Genomic DNA, 17,825 nt, shown 5'->3' with positions numbered 1-17,825 from the left:
AAAGATGAAATCAAAAGAAAACCAAGACTCGACACCAACATCCACTGTAGTCCTCAAGTTTAGTGTCTTTTGTCACTTGTATAAGTCTTATTTGATTGTGATCACAATGTTTACTTTCACAGAATGGATAGATAGCACTTAACCATATGTTGTCTGAGTCTGTTGAAAGATTTGATTTTGTTGAAGCTCATTGTTGCTGCTGTCTCATCTGAAACTGATTGAATCCATGAAACTGATACTTTATTGCGGAGAAGATGAAACTTTATTGCAGATTGGCGATGCAAATGTTGCTTTATTGCGGATTGTGCGCGGATAGACTGAAGGAAGCTGGAAGAAACTGTACTCCTTGAAACATGTGATGCTCTTAGTTCCACACCCATCACTAGACATAGGATTTGCCGTAGCCACAGATAGGATCTGATTTATAATGGATGGAAAGGGAGGTTTATTATGAATGGCTAACCAATCTTGGATAGATCAATAACAAGCCATGATGGGAATGGGTAAGTTTATTATGGATGAATTGGTCATGAGTGTGTGCAATAGTGAAAGGATGAAAGTGGATCTTGAAGGAGGGAGGAGCAATGTCTCTACGCATGGCGCTGGTGACCCAGTTTTCACCATGGTACTTGCCCAGGGCGCCACCGAAGTGGTTTTCACCTTTGGACGAAATTATTTCTCTTTACTTTTTTCGATTTTTTCAATGTTTTTTGTGTCACAAGGCGCCTGTTTGCCAGGTTTTCACCAAGTAATGATTTTTCTTGTTTTTTTAATTTTTTTTTTTGTATTTTTGTATTTTTGATTTTTTTGTATTTTTGAATTTTTTATTTTTTTGTATTTTTGAATTTTTTATTTTTTTGTATTTTTGAATTAGGATATTCCGAAGAGCTATGTGTAGAACCTACGAAGGTGCATGCTGTTGATAGGATCCTCCAAAGGTTCACCTTCTGTAGTTGAGAGCTGATATGCCCCAGATCCATATACTGTTGTAATGATGTAAGGACCAAGCCAATTTGGTTCGAACTTGCCCTTCTTCTCTCTGTCTTGCTGATTCTTGGGGTTTTCTCTGAGAACCAAGTCACCTACCTCAAATGTACGAGGCTTGAATTTGTGATTGTAGCTGCGACTCATCGTTGTTGGTAAGCCTTGAGATGATTAAAAGCAGTTTGTCTCTGTTCATCCAGCAGTTCAAGTTCTTGTAAGCAAGAGACCCTATAGTCTTCATCACTGATGATGTTTTGTAAAGAGACCCGTAAAGACGGTAACTCGACCTTAATAGGCAAGATGGCTTCAGTGTCGTAGACAAGTGAATAGGGTGTAGCTCCTGTAGGTGTGCGAACACTTGTGCGATAGGCCCAAAGTGCAGGATTAAGTTGGATATGCCAATTATGGCCAGCGTCTTCGACTGTCTTCTTAAGGATTTTAAGAATTGTTTTATTAGACACCTCAGCTTGGCCATTACCTTGGGGGTAATATGGTGTGGAGAAATGATGGGAAATATGGAAGCGGTCATAGAGTTCACGAACATCCTGATTTTTGAAGGGACGCCCGTTATCAGTGATGATGGAAACAGGAATATCGTATCGGCAAATGATATAGTTAAGGATGAACATAGCAATCTGTTTTCCAGTGACTTGTGTGAGAGGCATGACTTCAATCCATTTTGTGAAATACTCTGTGCCAGTGATAATGAATTTATGACCATTAGAAGAAGGAGGGTGAATCTTGCCTATGAGATCGAGTCCCCACTGACAAAAGGGCCAAGGAGACGCAAGTGGTTGTAGTTCTTGTGCTGGCGCATGTATGAGGTCTCCATGAATTTGACATTGCTTACATTTCTTGACAAACTGATATGAGTCTTTTTCCATATTGGGCCAATAATATCCAGTCCTGATGAGTTTCTTGGCCAAGGTAGGACCACTAGCATGTGGACCACATATCCCTTCATGTACTTCACGTAACGCAATTTGAGCTTCGTCGCTTTCTAAACATCTAAGAAGAGTGCCATCTAGACCTCACCGATATAGGATATCAGCTAAAATGACATATCGAGAGGATTGGCGAATGAAGGTGCGACGTTGGTTATTTGATAAATTAGGAGGAAGGATATTATCGCGAAGGTATGTGAAGATGGAACCATATAACTAGGACTCGGGACCGACAACACATATCCTTTTGGTAGGAGTGATCTCATATAACGGAACCAAAAGGTTATCCACCAAGAACTCATAGCAAGTCTCATTTGGAGGTAGATCGATCAGTGAAGCAATTGTAGCCATGGCATCTACGGCGCGATTCTGCTCTCTTGGTATCTGCTCAAAATCTATCCTTATGAAGTGTTGTTTCAGATCATCCACCATTTGTTTGTAAGGCATTAATTTTTCATCTTTTGTTTGGTAATCATCAGTTGCTTGACGGATGACAAGTTGAGAATCCCCAAAAACACGAAGTTCCTGGATCTTCCACTAAACTGCAATCCGTAATCCAATTGTTAATGCCTTATATTCTGCTATATTGTTAGTGCAAGGAATTGATAAGCGGTATGATTTTGGTATAGAGTCCCCTTGAGGAGTTATAAAGAGGATGCCAGCTCCTGCCCCATGCTGTGTGTATGAGTCGTCAAAGTACAGTTGCCATGGCTTTGCATGTGACATTGTTAAAATGGATTCATCTGGGAATTCTAACCTTAGAGGAACATCATCAATCATGGGGGCATCTGCTAATTGATCTACGATAGCTTGTCCATTTATTGCTTTCCTGTCCACATACTCGATGTCGAATTCACTCAGGATCATTACCCATTTGGCTAGTCACCCAGTAAGTGTTGCTTTATTGAGAAGGTATTTCAACAGATCTATCCTTGCAATCAACTTACTCTTATGAGTAAGCATGTAATGTCATAATTTCTGTGAAGCAAAGACCACGACGAGACATGCACGCTCGATTGGTGTGTAGTTTAGCTCATATCCCACCAATGTGCGACTGATGTAGTATACTGCCTTTTCCTTACTCTTAGCAATTTGTTGTGCTAAGAGTGCCCCCAGTGTTGTTGGAGTAGCTAAGATGTATAGTAATAGAGGCTGATCTGGAACTGGTGGCATCAAAACTGGCGGGTTCAAAAGATAATCTTTGAGCGTCTGAAAAGCCTGTTGACAGTTATCATCCCATTTGAATTTGATGTTTTTATGTAGCAAGTGCTGAAAAGGATTACACTTATCTGCCAGTTGTGCTATGAATCTCCGTATAGACTGAAGTCTGCCTTGTAAAGATCAAAGTTGACTAATATTTCTAGGTGGTGGCATGTCCAAGATGGCCTTGACTTTTGTTGGATCGGCTTTGATTCGTCTTTTGGACACAACGAATCCTAGGAGCTTCCCAGAGGTTACTCCAAAGACACATTTCTTGGGGTTTAACCTTACTTTGTACTTTTCTAACCGATCAAAGACGACTGAAAGTATGTCCAAATGTGTATCTCTGTCTATTGATTTACCCAAGAGATCGTCAACATAATCTTCCACCGTTACGTGCATGAGATCATGAAAGATAGTGGTCATTGCTCTTTGATATGTAGCACCTGCATTTTTTAGTCCAAAGGGCATGACATTCCAGTAGAAAGTTCCCCAAGGACAAGTGAATGATGTTTTGTGTTGATCCTCAGGTGCGATCCTTATTTGATTATAACCAGAAAATCCATCCATCAATGATAACATTTCATGACCTGCTGTGAGATCAACAATCAAGTCAATATTTGGTAATGGAAAGTCATCCTTTAGACAAGCTTTGTTGATGTCTCTAAAATCTGTACATATTTTGATGTTGCGATCTGGTTTACTAATAGGCACTAGATTAGAGATCCATTCAGGATAATCAATTGGGCGTATGAATCCGACATCCAATAATTTCTCAAGTTCTGTTTTGACTATTAAGGCCACTTGTGGATGCATTTTTCTTAATTTCTGTTTCACTGGCTTTGCCCCCGGTTTGACTATCAAATGATGCATTACCAAATCCGGATCTAGTCCAAGCATATCAACGTATGACCATGCAAAGTTGATTTGTCATTCTTTGAAGAAACTTATGAATTTTGACCTTTCGAATTCTGTCAACGATTGAGCCAGGAATATGTTGTGTGGAACCTCTTCTATACCAATGTTTGTTTTGATAGTCTCTTCTACCAACATGGATGACTTTTCCTCATATGATGCTGGGAGAATGTCGAGCCTTCCATCTTCGGGTGCCTCAGAGAGGTTTTCGCCATAAGACCCTTGGTTTGTTTTTATTTTCACATTTTTGCGACTAGAAGGTTCGAAACCCTCACCAAAATATGCCATGTTGTTGAGTTCTATAGTGTATCCCGTTTTATGATCCCCAGGGGGAAGATCATCTCGTATGCCAAGATAGTCAATGACAGCTTCATCATTTTGGAATGTGTCAAATTGTGCTGGTCCTTCATGATCCCAGTCAATGAGTTGATGGTGAACAAGGGGAAGGCCTTTAATGTCTTCAAAGTTTGTGGGGATAAGAGTGAAGATGCAGTTATATTCGGGTATGTCAAGGTAATTATCGAGGTCATCGATGGCACTCTCCTCATCAGTTTCGATCGCGAGCGAATCCAAATTGTCATCACTAGTAGCGCATTCTAGGACAGGTGTTCTCATCCTATGTGATTTCAACCTAGAACCTTGAGACAAAGACTATGTGGAATCCTCATGGGTTGTTCCTTGACCAACTCTGAACTTTTTATAAAATTTCTCTTCTTTTGTGGGTTCATTTGGCTCTCTGAATGTCTCGGTGAACTCGTAATCACTGGAGGATTTGTCTAAACCCCATTCCCATTCATTGGAGTCTGTGGAATAGCGATCCTCTTGTTGAATTTTGGCAACTTTGATTTGTATTGTTTCTTCTATCCTTTTGGTGTGGACCTTGGAAGTTAGAAAACCAAGTCCCTTCGAGCGTTCCTTTTTGAAAGTCAATTCAGGTTGTAAAGGTTCAATGATGCCTTCCTTTCGTAACGCAAGAGGGCTTTTTCCATCATACCCGAATTTTTGTAGAATCTTGAAGCCTTTGCCATATTTCTCACAGGGTATATTGATGTGATCTTGTGTGTCATCTTCAATGTTTTGGTAGAGCATTTTGTATAAGTCTTCCTCTTCCAGTTCGCCACATCTTTGAAAGGTAGTAGGGTCCCATTTGAGTACCATGATGGATACTTGTTTGTTAGGATGTGGTCTTCCATATTCTTTTGGGGAACTCATGACTTGTCGTAAGTACATGGTCTGATTTAAAGTGTATTCTCCCATGCCTTTGTCCTGAAATTTGCCTTTAAACTCACCTTGCTTTGATGTCAAAGGTTTCAATGACTCAGGATCAATGTATGCCGAAGAAGGAACAGCTTCACGATTACTGGGAATCATGGTCTCAGTTTGTGATCTCAGGTTATTGCAATATATGAACGGATTAGGATCACCGTTAACTGTTACTTCTACTCCATTGTGAGGAAATTTAATGCATTGGTGATATGTCGATGGGACTGCCCTCATTTCATGAATCCAAGGACGTCCTAGCAATATATTATAAGTGAGATCTAAATCTAAGACTTGACAAACCACATCCTTTATAACTAGCCCAACTCTGAGAGGCAAGGTGACTGTGCCCTTGGATGAGTGTTCTTCATCATCATATGCCTTGATGGTGATTTGATTTGTTGAATTCACAGCTTTATCAGAATATCCCAATTGTTTAATTGTGCTCAATGTACATATGTTTAGACCAGCTCCTCCATCTATTAGGACTCGCTTTATTCGATGTTTGTGTATGAAGGCTTCAACATGTAGTGGTGCATTATGTGGCTGACTTACGGAGGCGTCATCGACTTCTATGAAGGTAAGGGAATGTGGAATGGAAAGGTATCCCACCATGGCTTGAAACTGGTCCACATTCAGATTAGTAGGAATGGTAGTGTCTCTCAAGATTTTGTCAAGAATAGCTTTATGAGCAGGGAATATACGTAAGAGCTCAAGTATGGAGATGAGTGCAGGTGTCTTCCCTAACTGTTCTACAAGGTCATACTCATGTTTGGTTGATGAAGAAGCGGTGTTTTTAGTGGAGGCACCTTGCAAAGTGATTTTACCTCGACGAGTTGTAACATGACATTCAGAGGTAGGTTCGAAAGAAGATCCAACACCTTTTAGGACAATCTTGGGTCTCTGAGTAGGATTCTCAGGAGTTTTGTCCTTGATGATAATAGTAGAGACATAATTATCCATCGAGATGTGATTGATAGTTGAATCATAGTTGTAAGATGCTTTGGTATAGTTGGTTTGATCATCTGTGGCTTTAGCTTTTCCCTTGTCATGTTTTGGAAATGGTTCCTTAAACATCTCATGTTCTTGATTGGATGAGTGTCCCTCAATCTCAATGTCACCTCTATCAATGAGATCTTGTACGATGTTCTTCAGTCAATGACAATTTCCTGTCTTATGACCCTTGCTCTTATGAAATTCATAATACTCATCATCATTCCACCAATTTGGTTTAACCTTTGGCTCATATGGAGGAAAATCTGGAACTGTGATTACCTTGTTCGCCACTAGCTTCTTGAAGACTGACTCAAGTGGTTCTCCCAATGGGGTGTACTTCCTTCGTGATCTAGAAGTTGTTTGAGTATTCACTTGATTGTTTGTAGAACTTGATCCCAAAAAGATGAATTTGGGTCTCACTGTATTGGCATCAACAACACCATCATTGACTGTGTTCTTGTTTTTATTCCAAAATCTTGGCTTGTCTTTTCCTTTAAAGTCATCTTTGTTCTCCTTAAATATCTTAATGACTCCTTGCTCGATTAGGACCTTTTCTGTTGCTAAGCCTTTTTCAATAACGTCCCTAAAGGTGGACAAACAAGCTTTCCTTAGATAATAGCCAATGTCTTTGTTAACGTTTTGTGTGAACATCTCTACCATTTGTTTTTGTGGAATTTCACAAGAGCATCTGCTAGCTAGATTCCTCCATCTTTGTAAAAATGATGCAAAAGACTCTCCCTCTTTTTGTTTGGTGTTGCACAAAGTAGTGACTGATATGTCTGTCTCTATATTGTAGGAGAAATGTTGAATAAATGCCTCTGCTAAGTCACCCCATGACTTAATACTAGGTGGGAGTTGGGAGAACCATTCCATAGCTTGATCACCTAAGCTTTGTGGGAATAGTCTCATCAAATATGTCTCTTCTGAAGCTACTTCAATGCAAGCTGTGAAAAATTGTCTTATGTGTGCCTTAGGATCCCCTTTTCCTCTATACTTATCAAATTTAGGCGTCATAAAGTGTGTAGGAAATGGAGGCATTGGAATGCTCTTGTCGAATGGATAAGGACATATGTCTCTCATTGTGTATGTTGGCTTTGGTGTATTTATGTCCTCCATTTTCTTTTGTAAGTCCTTGATTTGTTGTTCCAAATTGTTCTTAGGTGGAGACTGACTTCTTGGACCATACCCCATGCTTGAGGCACCAATTGGAGGAGGAGCTTGTTGCATATATGGATGATATTGATCATACACATGTTCATATGGAGGAGGTCTATAATGATGTTGCATATATGGACCACTTGGTATAGATTCATGTTGAGGAACACCATATCTATTTTGTCCATGTATACCATACTCTACAGGCATGTCATGTTCTAATGTGTTGCCCCCAAATTTGACACGGGGTTTCCTTGTGTCCAAATTTTGAGCATGCCTTTGAATATCCAATTGCGTTGGTGGTTGCTCCTTAGCATTTGTATGTGATTGAGCATATCTTTCTGCATAAGACTTCCGTAATGGTCTGCGAAGGTGAGTATCATATGCTTGACCATGTGTATGTGGGACCTCTGGTTTTTGAAGCAAAGATGATGGTCATTCAGGTACCATATATGGTCCTCTATTTCCTCTACTATTAGGCCTCCTTTGATCCATGTTGGAGTGAGTTTGTTGCAAAGGTCGATTTTCCATTATTTGAGACATGTCAAAATCATGAGGTATCTTGGCTCCACTTTGTGCCATCATTTGTAAGAAGTACTGTCTATCCCTCCTCATTATTTCCTCAACCAACCGATTGAAATGGGGATTCATAATGGATTCTTCCACATCTGCTGAATGTATTGAAAATTTGTCCATATTGTCATTGTGTGTATCATTGTTGTTTGTAGTGTCCGTGTTCTCAACATTTGGAATGTTTCTATAGACATCCATGTCAGGTAATGTGTTATGATCAGTATTGAAAAAGATATCATTGTCATACTCATAAGAACTCATGTTTGCAGACTCTTGAGCCTCTTTAGTTTCTCTCCTAGATTTTTGAAGATGGGTTTCAACCATGAACTAGGTATTGACCAAGATGTGTGAGACTAGATGAAAATGAAAAAAGTATGAAAGACCAAGAATTGGATGGAATGTAAATGAATCTGAGGTGTACTTGTAATGTCCAAAGTGTAAGACCAAGTATGTATGTAGTAGAGTAGGTGTGACTTCCAAAGAGAAGATAGTTTCTCTTGATGAGGTAAGTTGACCTTGACTCTAAGTAAGACCAAATGAGACCCAAAGGTAAGAAACCTTGATGAGGGACCACTTAGCAAAGTGTTGTTGTATGTAGTGTGTTGACAAAGTATGATGAGGACAAACAAGTGACCTTTTGACTCAAGTTTAGACAAGTGTGAATGTAAAGCAAGATGTGAAGTAATGATGGACTGTGTGAGACCCAAAGACAGGTTGAATGCTAGATGAAACCTAGAGAAACAACCTAGGAAGCTCGAGAACTCTGAAACTGACTGTGTTTGTTTGGTGGACTATAAAATTTTTGCAACTATAAACACAGACGCGCCTGTATGCTTCACAGACACGGTTTCCTGACACAAACGCGGCTCTGTTCAACACAGACACGCTTCTGAGAATTTTGTGAAATGCACTATTGATTCAGGGACACAAACGCATTTCTGCCCTACACAGACGCGTTTAGACAGCATAGACGCGATTATGACAGACACAGACGCGTTTCTGTAAAATTTTTGCAATTTTTTCCAATTTGTGAAGTTGTTTTGTTGTGACCAAATTTGACTGTTTGACTATTTTTAGTGACAAGAGGACACAGTGTTGATGAAGACCCAATGTTTGTAAGTGTCTAGACTCAAAAATGACTCCAATAAAAAGTGTGTTGTTTGATGTAAAAAAAATGTTTTGCATACACTTGAAGACACAAAAGACACAATGTTTTGCTGTTTGGTCTTGAATGTTTGAATGTTTAAAATAAGTCAAGCACAATTCTTATGGCTGGCCAAGACAATAGTTGTTGATCCCACATAGGGTTTTACCCCCGAGGCTACGCTATTCAGAGTGGATACTTAGATGCTTGACCTCACTGGCTCCACCCTCAACACTCACTTCTCGGGTCAGCCAAGCATTAGTCCCCACAAAAACTCCCCATGGCGAACTTTGTATCTCTACTAAGAACCGTATGTGTGTGGGCCGCTACCAGAGGTCCGACCTCCTGCCCCAACAACTAGAAGGATTTGGGCTTCTAAAACAAAAAGGTGCTAGTAAGGGCATCAGCTCGTGTGGCCATACATGCGGCACTTTCAGATCTATAAATACAGAAGGCTCCCAGCCGATAGGGGTTACGCCCTACAACTGATCAAATAATTTTGATCAAACGGGTTTATGGGGAGACAGTGTCAGTATGAACTAATCAACACACGTTATTCATAGTTTTCACCATGAATACATTTGTTTATAGTGGTTCAAAAGAGGTGGATTTTCCTCGCTACCACTTGAGTCGTTCTCTTCTCACTAGTAGTCCTAATGACCACACGGGAAGACAAACCCTCTAAAGATTAAACAAAAAGAGCCTATTGCTCAAGACACAAAAGACAATGATTCAATTTTAGTGCACCAATTGAAGTGTTTGCTAGTCTATGAAAACAAGGCACACAATAAAAGTCAAAACCCTTGCCAAGGACCTGCAACAAAGAGCTGTTAGTAGTTTGGATTGTTTCAAATAATCACCCCTTCCTGCAAGCACACAAGTTAGGTAAATTTTAAACCCAAAAGACTTTGTGAAAATAGGGGCCTTCAACCAAACGTTTTGCTTTCAAGACAAGCTGCACCAATTTCGTTAGCTAGATCTGAAAATGTTAGCGCAAAATAAACCAGATCTGAAACCCTAAATGCAAAACTCAAAACTAAATCATTAAACTTCAAAATTTTGAAATTGGTTAACATAGATGCAATTACCCTTTACACAGAGGCGCTTCAAAAGCACAGACGCGATTTTGTGACGTAGACGTGGTTCTGTGATGCACAGACGCGGTTCAAAAACACAGACACGGATCTGTGACGCAGACACGATTCAAAATGTCACAGACGCGGTTAGGAAACCCAAACGAGATCTGAAAGTTCACAGACGCATCAAAAAGCCAAAAACACGATCTGAAAGTACGCCGACGCGAAAATATCAAAATGCTACCGAAAATGTCAGATCTGCAACTTCAAAACACAAAATCTGCAACAAAGATGTTAAATACAAAAGGGACAAGAGTCCCACCGGGCGTGCCAAAATGTATATGGTGAAAATGGATAACAATAATAACAAAGTTGAAAGGCTAAATGAATTCAACCACCAAACCCTAGCCTAACAACAACAAAGATCCACCATAACATATGAAGATTACCTAAGACAATGCAAATCAAATGAAATCACAAAGATTATACCATTACATGTCCAATAGGGTTTTGATCTCCATTCTTCCTATCTCCATTGATCTTGCTTGATATATTTGCTCTCAGATTTTATGTGCACAAGAGCTCAACAAAGAACAGAATGTGGTTGCAAGTAGGATCGTAGTGTAGCCAATTGATCAAAATAGTTCATTAGGTCATTAGGGTTTGATAATAAAGGAAGCATCTCCTTAAATAGAAGACACTATAAGAAATGGAGGGATAAGATTGAGAGGTGTAAAAAGGAGGTTGGCTAGGATTGGAGGGTAGGTAGAAGAAATAATAAAATAATGAAAGAGGTAGGTAGTGTAGGAATTAAGAGATGAATGACATGTGTCATGGGTAGAAAAAGGCTAATGAATTAATTAAATAAATAGAGATTTATTTAATTAATAGAAGAAATGAGATCAATTAAATAAATAAATATTTATTTAATTTAGGAAAAGGATAATTTAAATAAATAAATGTATTTATTCAAATGAGAAATAAGGCTAGAAGAGGATAAATGAATTAATTAAATAAATAAAGATTTATTTAATTAATAGAAGAATTAAGCTTAGATAATTAAATAAATAAAATATTTATTTAATTAGACATGACAATTTTGGGTGTCTACAGTCATAAAGCTAGTTCCCTTTGGAAACTTACTAAGCAATATGGGTGAAATAAAGTTTTCAATGACTCTTATATCTATGAGTATCGTAATGGGTATACCATAAAGTTTACCTAGGGTTTCCACCGGAGTAAATTGATACTCTTATTATCGACTCTCGCATGAATCATCCACTAAAAAGTCGTTTGTTGAGGTGGCAATGGATTCCTCTGTTGTTGCCCTCCTTGTTCTTTTGTTGGGCACTGTTTGGGGTAGTGATCACCATCGCAAGTATAATATCCCCTCGGTGGTCCTTTTTTTCCACTTTACTGTTGTTTCCCCCACTATCTCTTTTGGGTTTATCAAATCCCTTCCTTTCTCCTTGGTTATCTTGTCGGCCTCCTTTGAAACCTTTACTATTTTTATTGTTCGATCCATATTTATCTCCTTTCGTCTTAAAGGCCCAAGAAGATTATGTCCAGTTGCTCTTCTTTATGTTCCTATCTCTTATTGAGTCATCCTTGTGGAGTTTTTGTTCCTATTTGACAACCTTTTCATAGGCTTCATCCATAGTTGAGGGAGCTAAGACATCCAATGAGCCCCCTATGCGATTATTCAAGCCCATGATAAATTTCTTAATTCTATATTTATCGTATGCTTGAAACCGTAGTACATACTTCAGTAAGTGGGTGAACTTCTCCCAATAAGCATGAATTGAGATTTCCCCTTGTCTCAAGTCCTAAGAATCTATCAATTTATGTTTGAAGAACAGTTGAGGTAGCCACCTTTTCCTAAAAATTTCCACAAACCTATCCTAGGTTATATTGGTTGATCTTAGACCAAGTTCAACCTTCTTGTTTTCCCACCAATTAAAAGCCTCTTTGGTCAGTTGGTAAGCCTACCAAACAACCTTCATGTTTTCTATGTAGTCCCTAATTTCAAAGTACTTCTCCATACTAGTAAGCGATGCCTCAACATCTTCTCCTCCTAACACATCATACTAAGGAGGCTTTACATTTTTCATGTCATCAGATATGGATCCCACTACTTGTTTATCTTTTTGGTTCTCATTCCTTGGAACCCACTCCAACAAGTGTTCTCTTGTTCAATATGCATGTCTCTATACTGAGACTCATATTCATCATTATAGGTTTCAGTGTGACCACCTCCCCTCCGCTCTAAAACTCAGAGCCTATTTTGAGTGTTTTCTATCATATAGATAAGTTTGTCTAACTTATCAATTGGAGTATCTATGGCTCCGAATTCTCCTTTGCCTTCTTGTTTTTGAGACATACTAATGTTCCTAATTGACCTGATGTTTCCAAAAATATTTAGTTTTAGTTTCTAGCCAATTTCATCATTTGTAAGCATGAAATTGAATCATAAATTTTACACAAGCAAAATTGATATTTTATTGATACTAAGCACTCCAAAATTGTTTTTACAATATATATAATGTACGGATCTATCTAAGAGCTACTCTTAGAAGTTGACATGGGCTCTTCTTGCTCTTCAAAATTAGAGAAAGGTACTAATCATAAAATCAAAGTGGGTACCTGAGTTTCTTTTTGGTTCTATGAGATTAGGTTTATTTACAATAGTGTTAGGTGTTTTAATGTCAAGTGCTTTATTAATAGGTTTGGGTACCTTGTTAGCTAGGATTTTAGTTGTCATTGTTGCCCTCCTACCAACAATCTAGGGTTGTCTTTCCCTATTTAACCTCTCAATGGCATCTACTAAGGTTTCTTCATCAAATGTCATTGAGGCAACATGAAAAATCATGCTTGAGACTTGTTACTCTTTATAGCTGAGAATAGATGGGATCTCGAGTGCATTTTCAATTTGTCATGCGAATTCACATCCTGGTGTAATATCAAAATGTTTCGTTTTAGTTATATGTCCTAAGTTTGTGTGGCGAGCCCTAGGTTTAGTGTCGAACCCAATGCCCTAATAACATATGTAACATACATTGTTCCATCTTTACTATGAATACTTCACAACCCTTCCTCTGGCTCCATTTTAATTGCATGGCAGAAAGTTGTCACAGTTTGACTTTTCGTTGGATTCCTCATGAGAATACCTTATTACCAAAGTCATCTAGACATTCAACTATCTTGTTAAAGCAGTTGATGCTAGCCTTGTGTTGACCCAACCATTTCATACCTAATATGATGTCATAGGTGCCTAGAGGTGCTACAAATAGATCAACTTCAGTGGTGAAGTTAGGAAAATCAACCCTTGCCCCAAATAGGCATTTCTCTACCCGAGCTCTTGACTGGTTTGCATATTCAAGATACCAAGGGTTGGTCATAAAACTAGTTCTCTTTGGAAACATACTAAGAAATTTGGGTGAAATAAAGTTTTCAGTGGCTCTTGTATCTATGAGTATCATAATAGGGACACCATAAAGTGTACCTGGGGTTTCCACTAGAGTAAACTGATAGTCTCCTTGTCAATTATCAAATGTCACATGAATCCTCCACTAAAAAGTTGTCTGCTAAGGTGGCAGTGGATTCCTCTATTGTTTCTCTCTTTGTTGTTTCGTTGGGCACTAGTTGGCATATTTCTTGCTACCGCAAGTATAATATCCCCTTGGTGGTCCTTTCTTTTCCGCTTTACTATTGTTTCCCCCACTATCTCTTTTAGGTTTATCAAATACCTTCCTTTCTCCTTGGTTATCTTGTCAACCTCCTTTGAAACCTATACTGTTTTTATTGTTCGATCCAAATTTATCTCCTTTCCTCTTAAAAGCTTGAGAAGATTATGTCCAATTGCTCTTCTTTCTATTCCTATCTCTTATCGAATCATCCTTCCAGAGTTTTGTTTCTGTTTGATAGCTTTTTCATAGGCTTCATCCATAGTTAAGAGAGCTAAGACATCCACTAAACCCCCTATGTGGTTATTCAAGCCCATGATAAATTTCTTGATTTTGTATTTCTCGTATGCTGAAACCGTGGTACATACTTTAGTAAGCAGGTGAACTTCTCCCAATAAGCATGAACTGAGAGTTCCCCTTGTCTCAAGTCTCAAAAATCTATCAATTTATGTTCGAAGAACAACTAAGGTGGCAACCTTTGCCTAAAAATTTCCACAAACCTACCCCAGGTTACACTAGCTAATCTTAGACCAAGTTCAACCTTCTTGTTTTCCCACCAATTGAAAGCCTCTCTAGTCAATTGGTAAGCCTCCCAAATAGCCTTCATATTATCTATGTAGTCCCTAATTTCAAAGTACTTCTCCACACTAGTAAGCCATGCCTCAACAACATCTCCTCCTTCTGACACATCATATGAAAGGAGGCTTTACTTTTTTCATGTCATTGGATATGGCTCCCACTACTTGTTTATCTTTTTGGTTCTTGTTATGGGATTGAGTTCCTTGGAACCCACTTTGACAAGTGTGTTCTTGTTCATATGCCTGTCTCTAGAAGGAGACTCATATTCATCACTATGGGTTTAGGTATGACCACCTCCCCTACTCTCCAAAACTTAGAGCCTATTTTGAGTGTTTTCTACCATACATATAAGTTTGTCTAGGATAACTTATCAATTGGAGTCTTTGTGGCTCTGGATTCTCCTCTACCTTCTTTGTTTTGAGACATACTAATTTTCTTAATTGACTTGATGTTTCTAGAAATATTCAGTTTTAGTTTCTAGCTAATTTCATCATTTGTAAGCATGAAATTGAATCATAAATTTTACACAAGTAAAATTGATATTTTATTGATACTAAGCACTCCAAAATTAAAGTGAGTATATTTCCACAATCCATGAGACTGTCTAAATGTTCTTTTGGATTTGATTGTGTGAGTTTTTTTGGCATTAAAACTCACACAATTAAATCCAGAAGTACATTCAGACACTCCAAAATTGTTTTTACAATATATACAATGTAAAGCTCTATATAAGAGCTACTATCAAAAGTAGTCATGGGCTCTTCTTGCCCTTCAAAATTAGAGAAAGGTACTAATCAAAAACTCGGAGTGGGTACCCAAGTTTCTTTTGGTTCTACAAGCTCGGGTTTATTTACAATAGTGTTAGGTGTTTTAAAGTCAAGTGCTTTATTAACAGGCTTGGGTGCCTTGTTTGCTAGGATTTTAGTTCTCACTACTTTCCTCCTAGTAGCAGTCCAGGGTTGTATTTCCCTAATTAACCTCTTAATGACATCTACTAAGGTTTCTTCATCAGATGTCATTGAGCAACATGAATAATCATGCTTGAGATTTGTTACTCTCCATAGCTGAGAGTAGATGGGATCTTGAGCTTGTTTTCATTTTTTCATGAGAATTCACATCTTGGTACAATACCAAAATGTTTCATTTTAGTTATTTGTCCTAACTCTGGGTGGCGATCCCTAGGCTCAACATCGAACCGAGTGCTCTAACAACATATGTAATATACATAGTTCTTTGCAAATAAAATTACAACTATAACAACTTTGAAAACAAAAAGGAAATAGAGAGCTTTCTATACATTTATTTTTATCTACAATATTAAACAGAAACAAAAACCTGAATTAAACAAGAAAACTTGAAATAGAACGAAGATCTATTATACGATCATATACATTTTGGTACAAAAGAAAATTTAATTATTTTAAATTAAAAGACCAGAGAGGATTAGAGGTTACATTTTTCCAAATGCACATTTTGATCTTTAACATAACTTTACCAATGATTTGGAGGAGGGAAAGTATCATTAGGGCACTTTTTTGCTCAACCATGGACTTACTAGTCCCCTGTGTCGTATCCAACTACATTGGCCTGACCCTTCGCAGGGAGGTAACAAGAAGTTGAACTCTTGTCATCTGAGACTGGTGTATAATCCTACACAACTCCCTAGTCGGTCATACACTATAGGCTACCCCTAACTAGTATGACCTATGATTGGGTTGTATAATTGGATTATTAAATTGACTAATGCTCTTGAATTGAGCATCGCCTTGGCCAAAGGTTTTCAATTAGTTGCAATCATGCAAAGGCGTGAAGTCAATGTTCCACCCTACTCGATTGCAACTTGGGTATTTAGGACATAGATCCATTTTGTTGAAGATACTAAATAGGGATGACCATTAAACATAATACATAGTGACCATTTCCACCCTTGAATAAAACAAGAATAAAAACATTCAAAAATTCTCACTAGAATGGCTTAGTTGAATATAATGACTGGTAACCATCCTCATCCCAAGATTTAGGGTCATATGATGTTTAATTGTAATAGGTTATTTTCTCATTCCTTTGTTTCAAGTCTAAATTGAATAACCCTCCTTAATTTGAAAAAGGGAAAACAGGCTCTAGAGCTACTAGCTTTGAAGAACTTCTCTCACCTCTCTTTCCTTTTTCAAATTAAAGTTGTGTTAACAATCCTAACCTTTGCTGGTTATTCTTAAGTTTATATGAGCAGCTAGCTGAAGGATATTTCCACTTTATGCATCTCTTGATGGCCGAGCTGAATTTTCAGTTTTAACAGCTCATGTGTTTTCTTCTTGAACATACTGAAAGTATAAATTCACCTCAATGTTATGAGGGTTTTATTACTGTCCCAAACTCACTTTAATATTGCAAGGCTTCATTTACTAAAAATAAACTTGACTTGCATATGCCTTAATCTCAACCCTACTGAAAAATTACAAAGTTAATATAATTTCCTACTCTATATATATACACACTCTTCTATTATCAACGAGAATTATCATAGCCCACAATATAATACTTAGTATGTTTTTTTTAACATATCTTTTTATAATTAGCCACAACCATACTGCGTATCGCACTATGGGCTTATATTCCTTATCACCGAAAGGTAAGAAATCACAACCATTCAATTTATACAACGTTGTTTGTATTTAAACTCTTTTCTTTTATAAAAGGAACTCAGAAGAATGACAAAACATACAAGACCTTACTAAGCTCGGTTATGATTACATGACTTGATCTCTACAACAGAAATTTGAAGTGTCTCTCTCTCTCTCTAGCAATTCCACACCATGGAACCCTTCACGACAATGCTTCTTTTCCTTTCGGCTCACAATACAATGCAATTATATTCTTTCCCAAATGAAAGCTCATGCACGTAATTCCTCTTTTGGGTTTCAAAGAAAATAATATTTCCAAAATGTGTATCTTCTAATGTCTCTTTGTTGTAAACAAAACTTCTTATATCTTCCGCCAAGAAGCGGTTAAGCTAACTTCATTTAATTTTTCTTAATTTGATTTCATTCCCAGCCCATTTCGGCTATTCTCATTCCACTTAATGGATACTCATTCAATTTTAAAAGCATGCCATAAAATTCGTTCCCTCTATGGTGTTACCCATTCTTTCATGGGTTTGAAAAACTAAGGTTATATTGCTTGATTAAACTTATACCTTACCTCCATCAATATGAATTTCAAATGATGCTTTATACAATAATAATAAACTCATACATGATTTCAACTTCGCCCCACACACACACAAAAAAAGCCGCTTTCATATTATAGCGATAAATTG

The sequence above is a fragment of the Cryptomeria japonica genome, chromosome 10 (assembly GCF_030272615.1).
Source record: "Cryptomeria japonica chromosome 10, Sugi_1.0, whole genome shotgun sequence".
In the NCBI taxonomy this organism is placed as follows: Eukaryota; Viridiplantae; Streptophyta; class Pinopsida; order Cupressales; family Cupressaceae; genus Cryptomeria; species Cryptomeria japonica.
This window is presented reverse-complemented; position numbering follows the sequence as displayed.